This window comes from Suricata suricatta, chromosome 11 (assembly GCF_006229205.1).
Source record: "Suricata suricatta isolate VVHF042 chromosome 11, meerkat_22Aug2017_6uvM2_HiC, whole genome shotgun sequence".
Taxonomy (NCBI): Eukaryota; Metazoa; Chordata; class Mammalia; order Carnivora; family Herpestidae; genus Suricata; species Suricata suricatta.
Genome location: NC_043710.1, coordinates 48,437,814 through 48,458,831, shown reverse-complemented (window position 1 = coordinate 48,458,831; position 21,018 = coordinate 48,437,814).

Here is a 21,018-nt window from a genome sequence, read left to right as displayed (position 1 = left end):
GCGCTCTAGATGGGACTCCATCTTGAAATGGCCCCCGTCTCCGTTATGCTGTGAGTGTAATATATTGATGCACCCCAAGGCTGGCTGTTAGCCCTTGCTCAGAACACCCCAACACTGTGATTTCTGAAACCTGCAGCTGGATGTGCACGGTGGCTGTTGCCCTTGGGGTGTCTGTCCAGAGCACCCTCACTTCCTTCTACTGCTCCAAATTGTTGGTGATCTTGGCGGCCAGGAAATCAACTTTGGAGCATGAGGACCAGATAGCCAAACTTTATGAATTCTTTGTGAAAGAAGATAAAATAGATTGGCTAAGAGTGTAGGAGCCCTCTTCAAAGTAAGAGTCAGGATGTGTATCTTACTCAGAGCTCTTTGTTTCCATCCTGATGCTCTACTGAGTTGGAGCAAAGGAAGGACCTGGAGGCAGGCTAGGAGGGGCTGTATCCTTTTGCGAAAGCACATTAGCTACTTCATTCTACAAGTCTATACCTGCTGTAGATGAGGCACTTCTGAGCTCCGTGACTCAGAGTCCCTTTCTTCTCCGAGAAGATGATGCTTGAGGGTGATAAACACATCCCCCCTCTTGGTGCATACCTGCAAATCCTTCCAGACCTCATATGTGTGCACACCTGTATGCATTTTCTTCTTCATTAATGACTCCTGAATGAAATAATTTTTCCTCATAATGGCCTATAGTTACCAAACTTTGTATATAACAGATATTTATTATTTTAATAAAAAGAGATAAACATACAGTTTTTTTTTTTAATGTCAGGGGAGATTTGAAAACATTTGGGAAAGATTTTCATCCATAAGGGTTAAAATGATTAAGTGTTGCTGCTTCAATGGTCATACATTCCGCTCTGTGAAAAATGTGGGTGATGAGTGAGGGTCGGACATGTGTGCGTGTGTGAGGGCAGGGGTGTAGCTAAAGGTGGCAGGCCTGGGGATGGACCCCGGTTCCGAGGCAGTGTGAAATGGACGATGGGTCCTAGAGCATGTGTTCACGAAGCTTGTCAGCCTGTACAGAGATTAGGGCTGGGACCATGGCCAGAGAACCGTCTCAGTCCCCAGCAGCACAGAGGAAGCGTGAGACATAATGAAAATGAGTCGCCCAGCACAGAAAGTGGAAAACGATATTGATTTTCCAGTGCTTGGTTGCTCAGAGGAACTCATCAGGTACAACCTCACAAGCCTATCCACCACCCTGGAGGGGTCTGTAGCGCCCCCTGCCGCCTGGATTTGCTACTTCACAGAAGCCCGATTCCCAGCCTAGCCCCTGCAAGTGCCATGAAGTACCGTGCCGGTGTCCTAGGGTCCAGCTCAGAATGGAAGGGCAGGTCATAGAGGGGCAGAAAGACCTGGGAAGGCACAGCTGTTGGCTCTGATGAGTGTGAGCAGAAGTGAGACCACTGCCCACAAGCCAGGTTGTTGCCCCAGCTCTGGATCCCTACCCCCACTAATCACTGCTACTCTCCTCCCCCATCCACCCCCCAACCCCCACACTACAGGACTCCAGAGCCATGGAGAGGAAGAGCAAGCTCCACCATTGAACATGAAGCAAGGAACAGAGGCAGCTCCACAGAGCCTCACACCTCTAGGAAGGAGTTACCATCTGGAAGGTGATATAATACCATCATTACAAGAGTGGCCTTTGGAGTCACCCGGACCTGGCCTGGCATCCTGGATCCTTCATTTGACACTAAGTGTAAGCAAATGATTGAACTTTCTTGAGCCTCAGTAGCACCATCTGCAGAACGGGGATAATAGTTGTCTCCTCAGGGGGTTTACTGTGAGAACACCATCACATAAAGCAGGTAACTCACTTGGCATCTGCTTGGCTACAGTAGTGCTTGTGATTGTTAACTAAAACAACAACAATGATCACATCTGAGGACCTAGGGGAGGGCCGGGGCCCATATCTGCTCCCTATGCCCTTTTTTTCACGCATGAACGGTACCGCCATCCCCTCATTGCCTGAGGCAGAAACCTTGAAGTCATTCTAGAGTCCTCTTTGCACCCCATAGCTAATTAAAGTTCTATCATTCCACTTTCTGAACATCCCTCTATTCCCACTGCCTCCTCTCCCATCCAGGTACCACAGTTTCTCTCCTGGACCATTATAGTTGCTCCACGTTGGCTTCCCAAATCCACTCATGCCTTCTCCACTGCATTTGACACCCCACACCCAAAGCATATCAGCATTTCATTACACTCAGATTTAACATCTTTAACTGCTCCTCTTCTGTGCTTATCTGTCACTCTGTATGTCCTCCAGGGAACAGTGAGCAACCCTAGCACATAGCCCTTGGACTTTCACCAATCTGGAAAGGAACAGGCTCATTGAGTGATTGCCAAGTGCATGCATGATGTATACAAGGGGTTCTTTCTCCCTCCCCTGTCCCACATCTCCTGGTACTCAGAGTCACCTTGGACCTGCATCTGACCACAATACACTAGAGGCAGGAAGTGGTGGCCTGTTGCAGGTGTGGGGGGCACTGAGGAGTGGGGTGATGGGGGCAGAGCTGGAGAGATGGAGAAGGCAGAGGAAGAAGAAACAGTGGGCACAGGCAAGACTGTGAGGAGCCTGGGCTATCTGGTAAGAAATGTGCACTTTGTAGGTAATGGGGGAGTCATTGATGGTTTCAGGCAATTAGAAGACATGATCTGATTTCTTAGAAAGGTTGCTCCAGGATGAAGGAATGTGGAGTAGAGACTGGAAAATCAGACAGGAAAAATTTCCATTCATTCACATAAGAATTAAGAGAGATGGTGATGGAGAAGGGGGACCAGATTCAAGAGGTATTAGAGAGGTGAAACTAACAGGCTTTGGTGACTATTAAGTTTGAGGGAAGAGAAAAGAAGTGGAGGATCTAGGAGGTTGCCAGGTTTCTGGAGAATTCTCAGATAAACATATGATGATAGTGCCATTCACCAGGATGCTAAGTACAGGAGGAAGGGCAGCCTGGGCCAGGAGGGGTGGGTGGGAAGAAAGGGATGGGCTCCATTTTGACCATGTGACACCCAAGGTTAGATGTCTGGAATCTGCTGGTTATGGGGGTCAGGAGACCGCTCAGAGCTGGAGACAGAGATGCAGGGCCTCAGTGTAAAATTCAGCAGTGGGAGAAAGCCAAGCACAAGCTGGACCGTAAGGAAGTATGTTCAATGAGAGAATGAGGACTGGTTCAAGGTCCTGGGAACACCAGCATTTAGGAGGCCAGTGGACAAAGGCAAGAGAGAAGGGAGTGAGGAGGAGCATCAAGAGGTAGGAAGAAAGTAGGGGACTGTAGGATCAGAGAAAATGGTAGAAAAAGGCCTCACAGAAGCATGGTCAGTCATGTGGTCCATAGAGACTCAGCAGGAAGGGGAAGGGTTCAAGATGTCTTAGGCAGGGCACAGGGAGGGGGGCAGACTTAAACAAGATTCTTTTTTGGTAACCATTGAGGAGACTTGAGTGGATATAGTTACCTACTGATTTAAATTTTTATCCTGCCTCCTTTTCCAAACAATTTAAGGCAGCTTGTCAGACGAAGACAAGGGGTGAGATTGGAGGGTCAGGGTACGGAGGTGTCAAGGGCATGGAATCCCACTGGAAAGAGAGTGTGGTCAAGTGGGGTCAGGACGGGTAGGGCCCCAGGAGGAGCAGGAGGGAGTGGTCAATCTGGGTGGCGACTGTGATGGTGACTCTGATGGGAGCCGCCATATCCCCTGCCCCACCCCATGTGTGTGCCTGAGTGCATATTTGGGTGGTGGGGGGTGTGCATGTGTGTGACATCCCATTTGGTGAGTATGTGTGGATGTGGCACATATGTGCACATTTTGTATAATGGTATGTTTTCTAAAACCACAGAATGGACTGAGTGTTATAATCAGAAACTAGGTACATATCCCTGAAAGATATGACCAAGTTTCCCTGATTACTTCCCAAGGCCAAAGAACTTTGGGAGAAATGTGGAGAGAGAGGACTCTGGTTCTTTGTTGGCTTGGAAGGATACATTGATGGGAATAGGGCAGGGGAGTAGTTGGTACAAAATGGACCCCACCCCCCAAGTCTGGAATGTTCCCACTCTGCAGCTCACCTTACTGAGTCCAAACTATTCTCCCACCCAATTCAGCATCGGAGTGAATGCTACTGTCTCACCACCTCTCCTCCACACTCTCCACTCTATCCCCTTCCTTCTTTCCCTCCTTCCTTTCTTCCTTCCTTTCTTCCTCCCTTCCTCCCTTCCTTACTTCCTTCCCTCTCTCCTTCCTTTCTTCCTTCATTCTTCCTTCCTTCCTTCCTTCCTTCCTTCCTTCCTTCCTTCCTTCCTTCCTTCCTTCTTTAACTCAACAAATATTTATGAGTTGCTTCTAGGATCTGAAGATACAAAGATGAATAGAACCCAGTGACCTCTGGGGGCTGGTTATCCCTCAAGGGAGAGAGTCAGATTGACAGAGTACCAGCCAGGCAGTAACTAAATATAATAGGTCCTCAATAAGTATATATTGAACAAATGAGGGAACAGAGTAAGTATAATAATAGATCATAACAAAATAAGGACAGTGATAGGAAAGAAAAGAAATCTTTCCTCTTCCTGGAGATCAGGGAAGGCTTCATGACATCTGGTGACAACCAGATAAACTCGTAAGATTTGAATAGGAGCTTACAGGGGGCATGGGGGAAGGGCACTGAGCAAATGTTGGCATGGGCAGAGGATAGGCAAAAAGGAGCAGCTGAGTGTGTGTGTGATTGGCACAGCTGGGGCTCAGGGCGTGGGAGCGGGGGTGGCAGACAAAGCCGGAGAAGAAGCTGGTGCTTGTCACAGAGGGCAGTGAGCAATGCTTTCTCCTGAAGGTGGATGGGGGCTCTTCCAACCAGTCAGGGGGGCAGTGACCAAGCAGGGGCCTGGTGAAGAGGAGGCATTTGGGTACAGATCTGAGGGACCCAGTATTGAACAAAGGGCTGTGGCCTAGATGTGGTGGCCCATATTCAGAAAGGCCCTGTGTTTAGGGCTTAATGCTCTAACATTACCATTTTGAAGTTCTTAGAATTTTGAGTTTGTGTTTTGTATGTGAAGCCCAAGGGGACAATGGAGCATGTGCCAAAGGCCTGGAGCACAGTCCAGCTTTCAAACCTCCTGGGGTGAGTTCTCAGCCTGCTCTTACTTTTAGTGCCCTGGGTAGGGCCCTCTTGCTGCCTCCCTCAACTCCAGGGGCAAAGGAGGGCCCTATTCCAAACTGGCAGGGTTCTGAACACAGACCCAGGGAAGGCCAGGTACACATTTCATGGCTTCTTGGGCAGGACAAAGTAGCAGTCATCCCTACCTGCCCTCTTTGGCCAGGGTCAAGTAGAGTCCCACAGTCAACTTTATGGAAGCAGGGCGGGTGGGAGGGGGGCTGGTCTCTTGCCCATCCCCCACACAGGGACAGGTCATATCCCAAACACTCCCTGCCTGGGTTGTCAGGTGGCAAAGGGCCTTTTCAGTTTTTACAGGGATGACAGAAGAGGCACATGGGGTATGACACAAGGCAGACCCCTCTCCTGACCATCCCTCCATGTGTTCTGGTTTCACCTTCCTGGTGTGGGTACCATGGGAGGCTGATCCAAAGGCAGGTGTATCGGCGTTACTTATTGCAGATTTCAAGGGAGTTCTTTAGGGCTCAGATTCTGTGGCTTTGTTGTTGACAGAGACGATTGTGCCTGCCCATGGCTTAGTTTGCTATGATTTTCACCAAGGTGCCCCTAGGAGTTGAGTTGGAGGTTTGGCTCTGTTGCTCATTCCTTTTGGGAATTTGAGCAAGTTACTTAACCTCCTTGAACTTCAGACCCCTCATCTGTAAAAGGAGAATAGTAATACAACAACTTCATGGTATGGTTGTGAGGATTAAGTGAAATTTAAAAAAAAAGGTGTTTAGTGGAGTGTTTGACATTGAATAGAACAATAAGAACAATAATAACCACCACCACTTGTACTCACCGTGTGTCACATGCCACCTCACGGGTTATGGGCATCAACTCCTCTAGTTTTCAGCACACTTCGAAAGGTGGGTCCATTTTGCAGTTGAAGAAACTGAGGCACAGAGAGAGAAAGAACTTGTCCCACATCACACAGCCAGTTAATGGAAGAAACAGGCTTCTAACCCCTGGTCATCTGGCTTCAGGGTCTGTCTTCTTAACTACTGTACTATTCTGCCTTGTTTGTTAAAATAAGCTCATGATAAGATGACAGTTGTTATTTTTCTATTTTTCTATTTTTTTAAATTATTTTCCTCACACACAGGGACACACACATGAGAACTTAGCTCCTGGGGCAACGGAAGATCATCCCAGAGGGTGACGTCTGGGGAGCGTGGACCCTGCAGAGAACTCAGGGCAGACGGAGCCAGGTTGCTCCAGCCCGAGGATGCCTGCTCCCCTCCCACCAGGCCAACCAGGTGTGTGAACAGAAGCCAGAAAACAGAGGATGGGGCCTGGCTCTCAGCCAAGCCCACTGAACATATTGAGAGGTCCCTCGTGTCATGTGAGGCCAGCCTCAGGCAGCCCTGTCTCCCATCTGTGAGAATTGGGTTTCCTAGTTCCAGAAGGCGGAGCAAAAACAACCCAAGCCCTCATTACTCTGTGGTATGACGCAGGACAAAAGGACCGGGTGCAGGCTTCTGCCGAGGTAGCAAAAGAAGGTGACCTGGTGTCTCTCTGTGTCCCAGATGCATGGTCATCTGGCCCTCCTTCTATACCTCCAGAAATAGGGATCTCACTGCCTCCTGAGGTGGCTGTGATGTCGTTCGTCAGCATAGCACCACAACCTGCCTGACTGTAGCCTTGTCCCCTGAGCCTACTTGGGGTCCTTCTGTCACACACTCAGAGCTCAATGACTCACCTGCTCCAGGCCCAGACCCTCCCTTCCATGTGCCCAGACCGCCTCAGGCAGGTCACCCTGACAGCAACCAGGCCTAGGACGGAAGACACATGGTCCTGAGACGAAGTTTGGTTGTGTCAGCAAGAGCCAATTTGTTAAATATTCAGGAATCTTGCAAGTCGGTTGTTAAACTACTGGGAGCATAAAATCTGCCACAGAGGAAGTATTTACATCAAGGAAATTGGCAAACACTACAAATTAGGGCCTGTTTTCCCCTGGAGAGCCAGTTTATGAGCACACCACGCCACGGAGTCCTGATTCTCATGGGCCAAGGAGGATGCCTGGTGTGTATGTACATATATGCATGATGTGGATGTGTGAGGCACGTGTTTGTGTGTCCCTCTGTGTGTTCCGGGGGCTGGCAGCGGGTTCTGTGACAACCAAAACTACCCATGTAGCGAGAGTTTCCCAATGTAGGAAAAATGTCCCCCAGAGGGCTTGCAAGTGGCTCAGACCTGTGACCACGCAGGCTCTTCCACCCACACCTGGGGGGGAGGGGACTCAGGCTCACCCTAATCATATAGCACATGGCTGGGACTTCTGAGCAGATAAACCCATCAGCAGCCCTAGAATCCCTGCAGCTGGTCCTGCACCACTTGTTAGCTCTATTCATAACCTGTGTTCTGATTCATTTGGTTGTTCTTTTTTGTTTTAATACAGAAAACAAAGTTGAGTGACTTTGCAAAGTCTTAAGTCTGAAGCAGTTAAAAGAGCAACAACTGTAACACATTACCTGAGGTTAGTGAAGAGATCATCTTTAGCTTTTCACATAAAATAATGATCAGACCAAATCCAGAGCAGACAGTGAGAGGGCACGACTGAGGGGGCCTGGTTACTACGGCAACTCTGACCCGGTGAGGAAAAAGACAGTCTGTGCAAAACAGGCTGTGGCTCATCGTCCCTCAAAGGCTGGGACAGCCCGGGACTCTGGTGGGTTAGGCATTGTGGAAGGAAGTCAGGACTTTGTTCTCTCTGTCCACAGAGGCCATCGGGCAGACCTGGGTGCACCCAAAGTGAGAGGGTTGACAATTCAGTAACCGGGTCACTTCCCCATGCTGGCCTTGCACAGGAAATATTCCGTTAAGTGGTGTTTTTTTCTTTTAGGGGTTTTTCTTTCTTCCCCCCACTCTTTCTTGTCTAGATAAGGACTAGAGATGTCTGCACACCCTGGATCCCTGGGATGCTGGTTAGAGCCCAGGATGGGAGAATAATGATCCCACCTTCCCTGAAGGTCTGAGAGGGAAGGACTTTGTTACAATGTCCCCAAAGGAGGGAGTCTACCTGCATAAGAGGTGATCAAGAAATAAGGACTTCAGACCGGGACCCACCCACTCATTCTCTAGTTCTATTTTTTTTTAATGCTTTTTATTTATTTTTGAGAGACAGAGAGAGACAGTGCGACCAGGGGAGGGTCAGAGAGAGAGGGAGACGCAGAATCTGAAGCAGGCTCCAGGCTCTGAGCTAGTAGTCGGCACAGAGCCCAATGTGGGGCTCGAACCCACGAACTGTGAGATCATGACCTGAGTCAAAGCCGGATGCTTAACTGGCTGAGCCACCCAGGCACCCCTCATTCTCTAGTTCTAACTGGCTCCTCCTTCCAGGAACTCTCAGAACAGTGGGTCGTAGATTTTCTGTGCAAGAGTGGGACCCCAACTGACCACTGGCTGGACCAAGCCTCCTGGTCATAGCAGCTGTCCTCAGCCACACCCGGAGGAACTTGGCTCTGTCCCCAGGCCCTGTCCAGCTTGGGGAAAACAGCTCCTGCACCCACTGATGGGGACCCCCCTAGAAGGAGTACCGGGGAATCACAAACTAGAGGCGCAGCTTCCTGATGCCTGGTTGGCTGCCCTCTGGTGGAATTCTAGGTGTTTCCCTGGAGAGAACTCAGAATGTGGGGGGTAGGGAGTGGCAAATGAAGATATTTAACCCAAGCTCTGTTGTTATCTGCTTTGCATAATAGGCTTGTTTGTACAAAAGACTTCGTTTGAAGAAAGCGTTCAGTTACTTTTTAAGAATTGCAAATCATTGGTTTAGAAGCAGATATGTCATTGGGTAGCGTGGTTAATAACTCTTAGGGAATTCCACATGGTGGGGGCAGGGTGGGGGGATTGCATGTATTTTGTGCAAGATTCGTGGGGGTTCTTATTTGCCCTGAGAGTCAGTAGTGCCTAGTGGGGGTCAGAGAAGGCTGAGCCAGGTGGATCCCATGGATGGGACAAATTATGCCCTGTGTCCATGTACCATCCTCCTCTGCTGGACATGAGCCCAGAGGCCTGCTCGCCTGTCCTGTGTTTATCTGGGGTGCTATCTCGGTGGCCTGGGCCAGGCCTTCCTATGATTACAGCCTCCGTGTGTTGTGTTGGGGAGAGGAGGTTGCCCACCCACCACACCCCAGCCCCACTGCCCTCAGGTGTGTGCCTCTAAGAGGCTGAAGGAGAGAAAGGGGGACTCCCTTCAACCCAAGGGGACAGGGGGGCCTTCTCAGCATCCCTTGTGCCACACAGATTCCTCTGACAGAACAAAGGAAAGGGGACCTCTGGAGAAGGTGACCTCGTCCCTGGGATTCCTCAGCTTCCCCCAGCTATCCTCTTAGTTGTGGAGTTGGAACCCAATGGAAGGGGATCCCTGAGAGAAAGGGATGAAAAGAGGGCTGCCTGGAGGAGGCTGTGCCTTGGGCTGGTCCCACACCTGGAACTGGTTGGCTGAGGGACAGGGGTGAGGGGAACGAGACAGGAAGGCCTACTGCCGAGACCACCCTCCCTTCCCAGGGCCTACATGCTGTACTCCCCTCCCACATGCAGACCCTTCTCCTCACGCACAGTCTTCCAGCTCCCCCTGCTTGGCTGTCCCAGGATGGGGCCATGATCTTCTCTCTCTCTACCCTACGCCCTTCCACAGACCCAGCCAGCTCACTCCTGGCCTGGGACAAAGGTTCCTTCTCTGTTCTCCATCTATCCCTCTGCAGTTCCTTGCACCTGCCCAGGTGAACCTGTGCCAGAAGCCTGGGTTCTCTAGGGGGCGGCAGAGAGAGGGTCCAAACTAAGCAAAGAGCCCTCTTCTAAAATTATTTTTAATGTTTATTTATTTTTATTTAGAGAGAGAGAGACAGAGACAGAGAGAGACAGAGAGACAGAGTGCGAATGGTGGAGGGGCAGAGAGAGGGAGACACAGAATCCAAAGCAGGCTCTAGGCTATGAGCTGTCAGCACAGAGCCCGGTGCAGGGCTCGAACCCAGGAACCTCGAGATTGTGACCTGAGCCGAAGCCGGATGCTTAACCTACTAAGCCATCCAGATGCCCCAGGAGCCCTCTTCTAGATGCATTTCTATCCCTGAATTTCTGGGTGCCTTGGGACAGTCTATTGTCCTCTCTGGGCCTCCATTTCTGCATTTGCTTTTTGGGGAGATGAGTCCCTGTTGGACATACAGCTGTGGCTGAGCTGCTGCAGTGAATCGAAGGAGGAGGTGAAGAAGTGAGGGTCCAAGCTGCCAGGAAGGAGTGCTGGAGGCTAAGGGGCAGTGGGGGGTGGGCACCATTTGTGTGCTGTGGGCAAAAGGGTGCCATGGCTCAGGACCTCCCACCTCCACCCCTGTCTCCAGGATGGCAGACCAGCGACTACAGACAGGCCAGGGATGCATGGTGGTGGTGGATCACAGTGGTCCGGCCCCCAGCCCCAGGCACTGGGACCTAAAAGCAGAGAGTGTCGTGTGCCTGGAGGAGCCTGGCACCCCTGGGACGCACGTGCCCACGAATCACCTTTCCCTCTGCCACTCCTATCTGGGCTTTCTCAGCAGGGTCTGACTTTAGGACTAATAGATTTGGGATTTCTCTTTGAGAGAAATACAAGCCCAGCATATGGGGCTGGGAGGTTCCTAGCCCACCCAGATGCCCAGGATCCTACATTCCCCTTCCCTGGGGAGGGCTGGAGTTCGGGCTTAGGGGCTGTGGTTGGCCCTGCCCAGGAGGGCTGGGAAGTCAAGGAGGCTGGAGATGCCTGGGCCCTGCTCCGGCCTCTGCCAAACTGCACTGGGGAGGCCCAGAGGGGTTTATTTGGTTTTTTTAATTATCATTTTTACTTTTTTTCTCCCCATGAAAAAGTTTTAATATACACAGTAAATTAAGCCCAGAAAAAGGGAGGGGGGCACATTTCATCTTTAATCTATTTACTTCTGAATATTTAACATACAATTCTGGCACCAATCACCAAATTTAACTGGAAAATTACTCACTAATCTGTTTGCTTATTTGGAATAATTGGGTCGGCTGCCAGCGCGAGGATTTCCCCCCCTGTTTAATATCTCAGTTAGTAGTCCAATTTCGGCTTGGCGGCATAATTACTCTGACAGAGCTGTAGCCACGGGGCCTGGGAGTGGGGCTGCTTTTAAACCGTAAATTATGAAGGATTAGCATTTATGAATTTTAAATCAGGGCCGGGGTAGGAGACACTAAAGCTGCTTAACGCTGGGGAACAGCAGCCTCCACTCAGCAGCAGAAGCCGTAACCCTTCCGCTCCCAGGACGTGGGGGCCCAGGACAGGGACTGGTGACCCAGGAGGTGTGGAAACACAAAGGATGGGGTGGGCAGGGGAAGCTGAAACAGTGATGGAGTCCCTGGGGGTGAGAGAGCCTGGGAGGGAGTAGAGCAAGGGGCTTTGGCCTCCTCCCCTTTCCTGTCCAGTCTGGGGGGCGTGGGGTGAGCAAGAGTTCAAGTTCCATTGCCCCAGAGGCAGCTTGGAGCACAGACTTAGGAGCGGAGGCCAGTCCCCACAGCCCTCCGTGTGCTTGTGTGCTCGCAGCCTAGAAGTGAACATTCTCAAGAATCCCGCCCCCTGGCCCTGAGCTAGTCTGACCCAAAGCTCTCTGGCTCTAAATGTGACTTCCAGGTGTGCCCAGCACTGGTGAAGTGCAGAATGGCAACACTCCCCTGGGTATCTCACTCTCAGTCCTTGCCTTCCAGCCCACTCTGCTTCCGTCCCCACCCCAGTCGCCTCTAGCATGCGGTGGCCATGGGACCCAGCTTGGAAACCAGATGGACCTGGGTGTGAGACCCATGTATGCTCTTTTTGAGCTGTGTGACCATGGATAAGTTACTTAACCTTTCTGAGTATCTCAGCTAAATGAAGATAGTAATTCCTACTTTGCAGGGTGGCTGGGAGATGTTTATCAGATACTGTGGGTGAAGTGCCAGGCACAGTGCTTGGCACATGGCAGGTGTGTGTTGGAGCAACTCCGTGCTCTGTAAGGTCTCCTCAAACCTGAGTCCATGCCCTGCCTCCACTGCCCTTTCCTTGTGTCTCATCCCTGATAGTACAGGGAGATCTCAGCCTCTGGCCATTCAACCTGGCCTTACGGTGGGTGCCAAGGCGGGGGGAGAGGTCTTAGGCTTCTGCTGGCTCAGGGACTGACGGTCACTAGAGCACTAACTCTGGAGCCTGGTTGGCTATACTTGAACTCCTACTCTGTCATTCACTAGCTGGGTAAACTTGAACAAGTTATTTAGCCTCTCCATGCCTCAGATTTCCAATTTGCAACGTGGGAATAATAGCAATAGTGTTTTATCATAGTGCTGTTAATAAGGTTTAGTGAATCAATTACTGTGTTCAGAATCATGCCTGACACACAGTAAGCACTAACTGTGGTAGTTATTTTTATTTATCATCCTTATGAGGAAGATGACTGTTGCCCTCTCTGTGGAACCTGCCTGTTGTGAGGCTGAGGTTGACTTCTCCTGAGCCCACAAAAATAGGAGGAAAAGGGGCAGGATCTGAGTGGGTAGAAGAAGGCTACCTAGAACCTCGCTGAGGACAAGTCTAGACCATATCACTCTCTTCGGGAACAAGCAGACCTTACAGCGGTCAGACCTCTGCCTATCCCATCTGTGGGTGATGGGGCCTTCCTGTCACCTACAGCTCTGAAAGGGCCTCCTGAGGCACCTGCAGGAGCAGATCCCCAGGGCCCAGGCTAGCTGCATAGATACAGAGAGACAGAAGAGAGGGCAAAGGGGCACATTAGCCCAGAAAGCCCCTCTGCCTGGACCAGCACTCCTTCCCAAGCTGGCCACAATCTGTGTCCTCCAGGGTCCCCAGGCCTGAAGTAGACCATGGCAGTAAGTCGCTGGGGAGGGATGAGGGCCACTCAGGCATCCCAGCATGCAGGGTGAGCAGGTCAGGCTGAGTGGAGCCCAGATGCCTCACTCCATGCCTCCAGGACTATGGCTCAGGCCTGCTCTTCCCCTGGCCCCCAGCCCGACTTCATAACACTGTCCTAGGCCATTATGGACACAGGTGACAAGCTGCCTAATGTGAGTCCACTGGCCCTTCACTTCCCCTCTGTAGACCTCATTTTGCATATCTGAAAGAAGAGCAGGAGGGTCTAGGGGTCTATGATTCAAGTTCATGGCTTATTATCTCAGCAAATGGACATAGCATGTCACTCACCTGTTCTCTGCAGAGGAGGACCCACAGCCCAGCCACAGGTCCAGGCTGGGTACAGTTTGGCTTTCTGTGCCATACTGGATGGACTCACTGTCCAGCACCATCCATGACCTTAGGCTTAATAACAGACCAACCTGTAGCCTCAGCTCCCAGGCACTGGCTGGCAGTGGGAGTCCTGGGGCAACATTGCAGGCCACCTGGGGCTCCACAGGCTGTCACATGGTCTTGGTGCTCTTTTTAAAGCTGGCCTGCATGATAATTTGTTTCAGCAAATAAATCCTTTAGCATTCCCCCTTTTACCTCCACACACCACATGCCATCACCCCCAGCCAGGTGGCCTTTCAGGGCCACAGTCCGGGGCCCAGAGAAGAGGAAGGTAGCTGCAGCAGCACTGAGGCTCATGCATGTCCAGGCAGAAGTAAGGCTAGATTCCCTGGGCACCGGCCCCCCCGGCAAGATTTCTGGCCCGGCTGATCTGCAACCATGCTGGGATGCTTGATGGATGGGAAGTGCCCAGTTTGTCGAGTCCTTGCTGAGCTTTCTGATAACTCATTATACTTCTTTCTTTACAAATTGCCCCATTAGTACTCTGGAATTGAATAGAATCATAAAGCCAGGAGCATCCCAGCCTGAGCTGAGCCTGGGCCGTGAATTACCTGTGGCTGGAAGGCCTGCATTTGGGGGAGGATGCTGGGGGCCCCACGGGCTGGAGCAGGCCCTACATCCTGCAAGGGAAGTGGGTTTGTTTTTTTTAAACTCCAGAGAATAAAAGAGTTCTAACCAAGTCCTGCTGGATTTAAATAGCAAGATCTGCCTCACTGTTCATTGGCTTTCAAGCTGGGGGCTCTGATCCCTGTTTGAGGGGTTAAACTCTAACCCCATTAAGCCATTTATGGGAAGCTGACCACCAGGGAGGGAGGCCGCCCCTCTTCCTGCAGCCTCCCTAAAGCCCACAGGTTCTGAAATTGGTTGTCACTCTCAGTCAGAGGATTCTAAACAAGTAGGCACTAATCCCCTCTGTTAAGGAGATACTTATTTTGTCTGAAAAACTTCAAAGAGCCCATGACAGACACTCAAAATCAAAATTAGCATTCCAATGAGGATTTAAAAAATAATAATTCTTACAGTTCTGCTGAGGAGAGGAGAAGGGAAGTGACTGGCCAGGAGGCTGAGGAAGGAGGGGCAGCGCCTTTCATCTGTCCACCCCGAGGGGTTCTGGGGATCTGCCCCTGCTGGTGAGATGCTGAAGCCCCTCCACAAAGTGGCAGAGGCTGGGCCCTGGCCTCTAGGGTGGGTAGGAAGTGGCAGCCGCCCTCCAAGGATCGCACAGAGGAGAAGCCCAAGGCTTAAGGAGAAAGACAGTGCCCCTGGCCATCAGTTCCTGAGCTGCAGCAGAAGCCAGCCAGCTGGACCCAGGGACACCCCAGGGCTGCCTGCCTGAGGGCCACAGTGATGTTCCCCACTTCTGGGATGGAACTGCAGGAGTGCAGAGGGGCTGACAAGTGTCCTGCAGCAGCTCAGTGGGGCAACAGGCCAGGCGCTTGCCCACATCTTGGCCGTAGCCACTGCAGGATCCCAGCACTCCCAGAAGCCTCCCTTCCAGAACCCAGGGAGCCTCCTCCCACTCCCAGGTCTGACCCCTCCCTTTGCTGAACCAGTTCCCCCAGCTCAGCCTCACCATGGACTGCCCCACCAGTCCAGGAAGCCTCTCTAGTCTCTCATACCTGTCATTCGGGCATTTTTCTCTCTCAAGGGACCCTCTTGTTCCAGATTCCAAATTCCCAGGCCAGGAGGAGCCCCCATCTCTAGACAGGGCGTCCCTCTCTCCCAATCTCTTTAGCCTCTTACTGTTTGAAGTCCCTCAGTGCCGGCAGGGCCTCCCTGGGCCTCCCTTGGCTTCTGGGCCAAATCCTCCAATTGCTCTTTTGGCTCCTGTGTGGGCTTCCCAGGAAGCCAGGGGGCAGAACCTATCTCCTCCTGCTCCCCTTGGCCAGGTTGCCCAAAGCCTGTTTGGTGTCGCCCCCTGGAGGGAGGAACTTGCACATGAAGACTGTTAGTGTAGGGGTCATGGAAGTTCCAGGGACTCAGTGTTCCTCTACTCCCCTGGTACACGCAGCTTTTCTGCATCACCTCCCTTACCCCCCAATCCACCCCCACCAAGCTCTATCTCATCTGCATAGTCCTCACCAGCTCCTCTGCCATGCTCCAGGCCTGACCCAGAACCAGACTCTGTCTGCTCTTGGGATGCTTCCAGCCAAATGGGAGATCCAAGCAGCGGGACTGGTCCATCACAGTGTAAAAGGTGTGAGCATTTGACAGGATGATCCGAGAAGTCCCTCTGGGGGCTCCCGGAGCAGCCAGGTGTCAATGAGCTCTAGTAGGAAGTTGCCAGGTGGAGGAAAGAACAGAGCCTTCCTGTAGAGAGAGCAGTGTGCAAGCCCGGGGAAGCCAGAGAAGCTTGGGAATGAGCGCGGCGCGAACCCTGACACTCTGTCCAGATAGGCCCAGTACCCCTTCCTTATCCCTCGCCCAGGTTCCCTGGCTCTGGATGAAGAGAGAGCTAGCTTCCTCTCAGCGCTCTGCATTGTGAAGACACAGCTAGAAGTTGGCAGTTTGCAACCTGAAAGAAGGCTCTTTCATGCCAGCTTGTCAACCATGCTGGCACCCTGACCTTGAACTTCCAGGCTCCAGAACGGTGAGAAACACATTTCTGTTGTTTTTAAGACACCCAGTCTATCGTATTCTATGATAGCAGCCCAAACTGACTAAGACAGACTTACTTGGGGCCAAATGCAAACCAGCCTTTGGGATAAAGTCCCCTGACTCCAGCTTCTGTCCCTCCCACAGCCTTGCTGTGTCCTAAGAGGGCCTGGGTGTTGAGACAGAAGACCACAGACAGGGGTTAAAGACCAGCATCATGCACTGGGTCTGCTACTGACCTCCCTATGCATGGCCTTAGGTGGGTCAGGACTGCACTGAACTTGGGTCTCCTTCTGGCCCTGCCCTCTCATCTTGTCAGCCGTGCAGAGTGGCAGGTAACTCCTTTTTCTGTTCTGTGCCAGGCACCATGTTGTGCATGGGGGCAGTCTTTACCTGGAGGAGCTTGCAGTCGGGATGCGACAAGCAACTGCACAGTGAAGCAAGGTCTACCCGGAGAAGCACATGGCACTGTGGAGGCACTGAGGACAGGATTTCACAGGGAGAAGGGAACTAGCTCTGGGAAGAGGGGAAGAAAACCTGCTCAGAGACCTCTTTCTGCAGCTGCGACCCACCCGACTTCTTAGAATCCCAGGACCTCGCTATCCCTGAAGCATGAGCAGCTCCGGTGAGGAGAGCCCACTAAGGAAGCACAAAGTAGGTAGCCCAGCCCTGCCCACAGGCCTGCTAGGCAGGCAAAGCCCAGTCTTGGAGGTGGCTGCTGCTGTGTCCTCAGCAGAGCCCCCAGGAGCCTACCCTCAGGTCTTTCCCCTTTCCTGCAGGCATTCTAGGCTTCCTGGGATGAACTGAGTCTGCCAATGGACCACGCTCAGGCAGGAGAGGAGGCCAGAGTCCTCCCTGCCAAAAGCCGGGAAGCTGCAGCCCAAGGTAGGAGCTGGACTGTCCCCTGGACCAAGGTTGGGTGGTAGCCTCGAGGGCCTTGTGGGGCCTTCACTCTGCAGTCAGGGCTTATCTGCCTCTTGCCCCCACCTGGCCGCTAAGCCCGATGCTAGTAATGAGCATCTCTTACACCTCCGTGGCTCAGAGGAGGTCTTCTGGCAGCCTGGCCTTGTTCTCATTGTCCTGCTCCAGCCCAAATGCACCAGGCCCAGGCCTCAATCATGATCAATGGGCCGAGGATGTGCTGACAAGGCACTTTCATCTTTTCTCAAGGCTGGTGTTTGAACTTCTCCGAGCAAGCGGCCTTCCCAAACGGGCCTGTCTTCTAAGAAGGCGGCCAATCTCCTTTCCCTTGCTTCCTAAGCAGGCTGATCCTGAGAGTTATTGAGGCACAAAAAAGGCGACGTTCAAAGGCAAATCTAAATTACCGTCCTCTTCAAACTGGGGAAAAGTCTTATTAAGTCACCTGCGTGTGAATCCAGGCCTATTTCTGTCTGCAGACCTTTCTTCCTTTGTGCCACATAAATGGACACATCTTATTGATTTTCTTTCAACCTGGATCACCTCCATAGCTGTGAATATGGGCAGACAAATCCCACTTCTTCCTTGCCGGTGGGACTGAGGAAGAATGGGGGTGGCAGCCAGGCGGGCCCAGCATGCCGGGGAGCTGCCGCACCCCTCCTCACCGCCCCTGGGTGCCTTCCCACAGGCCTCAGCAGAGCTCCTGAGAGCCAGCCCTTTCCTCAGGGGTGTCACAGGAGTCCCCGTGGGCCTGCGGAGCTAGCAGATGGGGCCTAGCCAGCCCTTCCTGGGTAGGAGGACAACACCAGGGATCCTTGAACTTGCCCACCTCTGTCCTCAGCCTGTTCTCTCATTTTCTGCGCCTCCTACTGCTCATCCTCTGTGAATTCTCCCACCCCCAAGCCCTTGCCACTTTGGTCACACCATTCCAGCCTTGACCTCCTCGTGGAACAGGCCAAACATACTTCTACCCCAGGGCCTTGGCAGTGCTGTTCCCATGCTCAAAAACCTCTTCCCCCAGACAGCCCCAAGTCCCCTTTCCCACCTCCTTCAAGTCTCTGCTCCAACGTTAGCTTTTCAGAGAAGCTTTCTCGGCCCCCCCACTTAAAATGGCACTTTCCCCACCCAGCTTCCTCCCACATTTAATTTTTCTGCCCAGCACTTATTGCAACTGACATAGTCTATGTTTTACTTTATTTCATCTCCCCCACTAAAATCTAAATTCCATGTCAGCAGAAATATTCATAGGGCAGGCCCCCTGTGTGAGGGTGTTTCACCCCGTCAGATCCAGCTGGCCAGGACAGTGCCAGAGACGTCCTCTGGGCCCTTAACTGCCCTCTACAAGCCCTTCCCAGAGGATGGATCCTCCTGTGGGGACCCCAAGGCTGCTGCCTCATTATGCCTTTAGACTGGGTAAGTTAGTATAATAATTACACTATGGTCTGAATGTTTGTGTCCCCCCAAAACTCTTATATGGAAATCCCAATTCCCAAGGTGATGGTATTAGGAAATGGGCCTTTGGGAAGTAGTTATACGAGAGCTCCCTTCCCCTTGTACTGTGGGAGGTCAGCGACCTATAACATGGAAAAGGGCCTTCACTGGAACCTGACCATGTTGGCGCCCTGATCTTGGCCTCCCGGTGTCCAGAACCAGGGGAAACACGTTTCTGCAGTTTATAAGCTACCCAGTCTTTGGTATTTGCCCAAGTGGGCTAACACTGTGTAAACCACCCTGGCTGGTGGACAGGAGCCCTGGGGCTAGGCTTGGCTCTGCCGGTGTGTGTCCCTGAGCGACTCTCCTTTTATCTCCTGACCTCAGTTTTCCCATGTGCAACATGGAACCTGAAGACCCCTTTGTAGGCCTGATAATGGCCTGGCTCATTCTAGAGAAAATCAGAACCAGTAGCTAGGGGCACTTAGTGTCAGTTCTCATCTTTGGGCTGCATTGGGCCATAAGGGTGGATTGTAAGCCTGGGATGGAGTAGAAGAACCTTGGGGCCAGGCCCAGAAGTTTCAGGTAAGAGCGTGGCAGTGAGGGAGACACCCCAAGTTGTGATTTCATTCGCCTATGTTCTCAGACCCAAATGTGACACAGGCAGGCACCCAGGCTGTGAGGATTAGAAGGCCACCAAACTGGACCTCAGCCCCCAAGGAGACTTTACTGATCAGTTCTTCATGTTTGGGGTGAGGGTAGTGGCCAGGAGTCTCTGACTCGGGATCTATAACCCTATGATCTTCCCTTCTCCCATTTTAAATGTACTGAACAGAATCCTGGTCACCAGTTTGGCCCCAAGGCTGACCCTGTCACTGACACTGACCTTGGCTCCAGGCCTGGCCCAGACCTCCTGCTCCAATGGACATGCTACCCTCAGGGCTGCCAGCCTCCTTGCTGAGTGGAGCTGCCGGGAGCATGGCTGCCTCCCCACACCCGTCTCCATCAGATTTCATTGCACAGCCATGCACGTGGCAGCTCCACCCACAGCAATCGCTCCCGTGTCAAAGGGGCCTGTTTCTCTCCCTTAGGCTATGAACTCCCCCAGTGAGGCCAGTGATTTTTACCTGTCTGGTCTGCCTAGCCATGACACCAGATACAGCTCCTCCCCATCCTCCCTGCCCTCATCTTGATCAAAGTGTGGTCCTCCCCCTCCCCAGGATGCTTGCAATCACTTCCTAACTGGCCTCCCTAATCCCGACCTTAAACTTCGGGTGTCTCTGGGCTAGGAGGCTGGGGTCCAGCACATAGCTGCCAGTGATCTTTCCTTAAAAATCTGGTCCTATATCTCCCTCTTGGAAAGCTTGCACTGTCCCAGGGTCCAGACTAGGCTACAAAATTTAAGAAGGCACTCACTCCTAAGGTTGTGCAAGCACGGAGTCATTCTTAAAAAGCAGTGCTTCTATAAATCTTGTGCCAAAGGGGCCCTGCTGGACTCACCCTAGTCGTAGCCCTGCATCACCTTTAAATTCAGATAAACTCCATATTCCTTCATGTGGCTCAAGGCACCACCACACCCCAGCCCCAACCCTCTCCTGCCTTGTCTCCTACCCAGTCCCCAATGCCTTTGTACCTCACCACAGCAAAGGACCTGGGATCATTTGCCTAGATAGTCCCCCACTTCTGGGTTCCTGCACCCTCTCCCCTCCTGGGCCTGTCTCTTCTTGGACGTCCAGGCTTTACTTGGCTGTTACATTTTCCAGGTAAGCCTCCTTTGGCCAGGGTGGGTAAGGGGGTCTCCTCTGCCCCCAAGGCCCCCAAGGGAGGAGCGCACAGCACTTATCACACTGTACTAAACGTGTCCATTTACATATCCCTCACCCTTGATGGGCTGAGTCATCTTTGAGGGCCAGAACAATGTCTGGTTTTTCTCCTTTTCCAGCTCAGGGCCTGACCCAGAGTAAGCCAGGACGTGTTAGATGGATGAAAGAATAATGCACAAGTGCGCAGGCTTATCAAAGAAAGGGCTGTTAGCCCTGCCCCAGCTCATGAGCCCAACCGAGAAACCCCATGCATCTGCTTGCTGGGGAGAAGCAGACAGACAGATGGAAGCAAGTGAGGCCTAGGAATTCTTTGGGGAAAGAAGCTCATTTCCAAACGGTAGGCATATAGGCTATGGGAAGACAAAAAAATTTCTCAAAATTAAACCAAAGGAGGGGTTTGGGGAGCGATGGGGCTCCGAGGGATTTATTAATGCACGCCTCCGAGTGATTCTTCCTCTTGCAATCCAGGCACTAGGTTAGCACTGACTTCCAAATTATATTTAATTGGACAATTATTCAAACTGAAAAACCTGCACAGAAAACGAAGGCGGTCCTTAATAAACACCTTGTCTCCTCAGCCCCAAACAGGCAAGTCGTTTACTGACCCAAGAGGCACAATTTTGTCTTTGGTAAATTTATTTTGAAGTAATTGCCGACTCCAGGAGTAACCATTTTTCAAAGGGAAACTTGGCTCTAGCCAGCAGAATAATAAATTGTTCCCTGACCCGTGTGAAGCCTAATCCCATTAGAAGGATGTGCGTTTACAGGGTGGAGGGTGGAGGACGGCGCGCAGGGAGGGCTGGCTCGGGCGCACAGCA